Below are 4002 nucleotides of genomic sequence, written 5' to 3' on the forward strand. Positions count from 1 at the left end.
CCAACATGGCACATGTGTACATATGTAACAAACCTGCATGTTGTGCACATGTACCCTAGAACATAAAGTATAATAAAAATAAATACAAATACAAATAAATAAATAAATAGGCCCAATGCTCAGACAACAGTTTGTTAATGATTCTCCTTGGGAAGATGAGGGGCAGAACTGCACGGGAACCACAGTTGTCTTATTATGCAAATAAAGTCTCCCACATAATCTCTGGGAGCTGTCCTTAGAAGAATCCATAAAGGTTTGTCTGGGCATGGTGATGACTCCCAGTCTCTTCTCTTCTCTGGTGGTTGATCTTTCCTGGTTATTTCATGAGATCCCTAGGGTGGAGGTCCTGAGACAATTGCATTTCTTTTGGAAAAAGGCTTTCTTAAGCAGCTAAGGAAATTCCAGAGAGAGAGAGAGTCCTTCCCTGTGCTTGGGAAAAGGATCAGAGAAACAAGGAATTTGGGGGGATGGTGAGCAGGAGTTGTTCAGAGACAGACCTTGGCTATGAGGCTTATTTGTGAGGCCTTTTAATTTTCAAAGCACTCAACATGCCAAAGAGCTATGTTTTGGGGGATTTTTTCTGCACTCCAACACTATAAATTTCCATCTCAGCTTTGCATTAACCACAACCCACAAAATTGATATGTTGTATTTTCATCTTCATTCAAAATATCTTCTAATTTTCCTTTAATCTTTCTCTTTGACCCATGGGTTACTTAGAATTATGTGGTTTACTTTCCAAGTATTTGGAGATTTTCTCTTTATCTCTCCGTTATTGATTTCTAGCTTGATTTCATTGCAGTCAAAGAACATATTCTGTAATTTCAATTCTTTAAAAACAAATTATTTAATTTTTTAATTTTTATTTTATTTTTATGTTCTTGCTGTTGTTGTTGTTGAGATGGAGTCTTGCTCTGTTGCCCAGGCTGTAGTGCATTGGTGCGATCTTGGCTCACTGCAACCTCCACCTCCCGGGTTCAAGTGATTCTCCTGCCTCAGCCTCCCAAGTAGCTGGGATTAGAGGCATGTGCCACCACGCCCAGCTAATTCATATATTTTTAGTAGAGATGGGGTTTCACCATGTTGGGCAGGCCAGTCTCAAACTCCTGACCTCAGGTGATCTGCCCGCCTCAGCCTCCCAAAGTGCTGGGATTACAGGCATGAGCCACTGCGCCCAGCCTAAAAAAATGTTTTAAGGTAAGACTTTGCTATGTTGCCCAGGGAGGACTTGAATTCCTGGGCTCCAGCGGTCCTCCTGCCTCAGCCTCCCAAGTAGCTGGGACAAGTAGCTGGGACTATAGGCATTGTCATCACACCCGGTTCTTAACTCTTTTACATTTGCTGAGAATTATTTTATCACTGCTAGGGTTTGGATGTTTGTTCCTTCCAAAATTCATGTTGAAATTTCATTGCCATTGTAACAATATTAAAAGGTAAAACTTTTAAGAGGTAATGAGATCACGAGGGCTATCCCTTCATGATGGAATTAATGCCCTTATGAAAGGGCAGATTTGGCCCCCTCTTGCTTCTTCGTCTTTGTTCTTCTGCTATGTGAGTAATAGCATTCCTCCCCTCCAGAGGGTGCAGCATTCAAGGCACCATTGTGGGATCAGGTTCTTACCAGACACCAAACCTGCCAGCGCCTTGATCTTGGACTTCCTAGTAACCAGAACTCTGAGAAATAAACTTCTGTTCTTTATAAATTACCCAGTCTCAGATATTCTGTTATAACAGCACAGAACAGCCTACAACGATGACTCAGGCTATGACTTATCTTGGTGAATGTCCCATGTGCACTTGAAAATAATGTCAATTAGATCTTACTTGGTTGATGATGTTAAGTTCATCTATAATCCTTGCTGACTTTGTCTTAGTCATCTATATTTTTACCCAGATTTAGGGAAGTGAAGTGCAGTCCTCACTTGATACCTGCTGCTCTGGGGATTGAATGGGGAATGGTGAAAATCTGATTTAAGGGGTGCCAGGACAAAAGGTCTCCCTGACTTCAAGTTTCTCTCACACGCAGGTGCAGAATTTGATGATGTTCACCGACCTAAAGCTTCTTCTCCAGGAGGAGGCCCCTGAAATTAGATACATTTCTCTGATTAAGTCTTTTCCATACACACAGCAGGATATTTAGATAGGTTGGCCTGCAAGAGAGTTTGTTTTTTGTTTTGTGTTTTTTGTTTTTTGTTTTTGAGACGAAGTCTCACTCTATCGCCCAGGCTGGAACACAATGGCGCAATCTCGGCTCACTGCAACCTCCGCCTCCCAGTTTCAAGTGATTCTCCTGCCTCAGTCTCCCGAGTAGCTGGGATTACAGGCACAGGTCATCATGCCCAGCTAATTTTTGTATTTTTGTAGAGATGGGGTTTCACCATGTTAGCCAGGCTGGTCTTGAACTCCTGACCTCAGGTGATCTGCCCTCCTCGGCCTCCCAAAGTGCAGGGATTACAGGCGTGAGCCACAGCGCCTGGCCTGCAAGAGAATTTTGATGGGAGGTGGGACACAAGCAGGGGAAGCACTACGTTGGAGTTTCTTTTATATTTGTCTCTATCACAGCTTTGCCTTGAGCCAGCCCCTGGCTCTGTGAGCCTGTGAGGCCTAGCATGAAGGCCCTTAGAATACTGGCAGCTCCCATAGGACACATGAGAATAAAGGAAACCTTGATGTTCCTTGACTGATGTGGTCCAGGGGCTTGCCCAGGGTTGGTCCTGCCCAGCCCCATGCCCATGCTCATTTGGACACAGTTCCTGTGGGTTGGGAAGACCAGAAGATAACCCATCTGAAAGATGGCATCTTCCTTTCTTTCTTCTCTGGGGCAATGTCAGTAAGAGCCACCATTCCCTACTCACATTTATTTGCTCCAGCACCAAGAGGCATACTGCCCTCTCCTCCCACCAGCACCTACACATGGGCCTTGTACACCCCCAAACATGCGCCTCCAGTCAGTTTTCCCTCTGAGCAGGGGGATGGGAGTGAAGGCATGAAAAATTGGGTAGGGGGATGTGTGGAGAACCCCATATTCTCTTAGCTATATCTTCCCACTCTTCCTCTCTCTGCCTTCTTCCCAAATTATGGCTGGAGCACAGGTAAGGACTTCCAAGGGGGCTGTTTGGGTGGGGTTAGGTGCAGAAGAAAAAGTAGTCAAAGACAGTAGTTCTTAATGATCAATGGATCCCAGAGCCTTTGGGAAATTTGATAAAATAGTTTTGGACTTTCTTCCCAGAAAAACAATGCCCTTGGGATGGATCCACAGTCATGTCTTCATTTTTAGGAGTGTTTGTAACCTCCTGAGGAGTAGTCCTTGGGGCCCACTTTAAGAACCTCTGGATTAGAGGAAGTGGCAACCGATCTGTCCCTCTTCCCCTTCGGATGGCAGAAAGCCTCCTTTCTCTCTAATTCACAAAGCATCGCCTCTATCTTCTTGAACGCAAGATTACTTCTTATTGTTATATTCAAAGGCAAAAGACAATAGCCAGATAGTAAGGCTGTAGCACTAGCTATTAACCTAGAACTTAATCACCAAAGAATGATTCTCTTAGTTTCATGTCCTTTAGCCCACATTTGATCTCATTGATTTGTGCTTCCAGTCCCTAGCCATTTGGGCTGTTTGTGGGGGTTGATTTTTCTGGATATCATTATGTCTACAGACAAAGTGTAATGACTAGGGTATCTTGGGTGACTGCAGATTTGTGCAAAGTGAGATATAGGGAGTAACGGGTGAAAAGGGTGCGGCACGCTTGAACTTGGTTGCAGCACCAAGGGAACTTTAAAAACTTACACAAATATTGGGCTTGGAAGGTTTGGTGGGGAGTCTGAATCCCTGTTAATTTTTATTTACCCCAAAAAGTAAATAAAAATTATTTATATAGTAAGGCCCAAGATCAAAAAGCATCTTGTATCATTTTATGATGTTACTTACTGTGTACTTTTAAACTACTAAATCTCAGGTTCTCCCAACCAACAAAATTATTTCGATTATTTTGTTAGGCAAAAAAA

The sequence above is a fragment of the Mandrillus leucophaeus genome, unplaced genomic scaffold (genome assembly GCF_000951045.1).
Source record: "Mandrillus leucophaeus isolate KB7577 unplaced genomic scaffold, Mleu.le_1.0 Scaffold174, whole genome shotgun sequence".
Taxonomy (NCBI): domain Eukaryota; kingdom Metazoa; phylum Chordata; class Mammalia; order Primates; family Cercopithecidae; genus Mandrillus; species Mandrillus leucophaeus.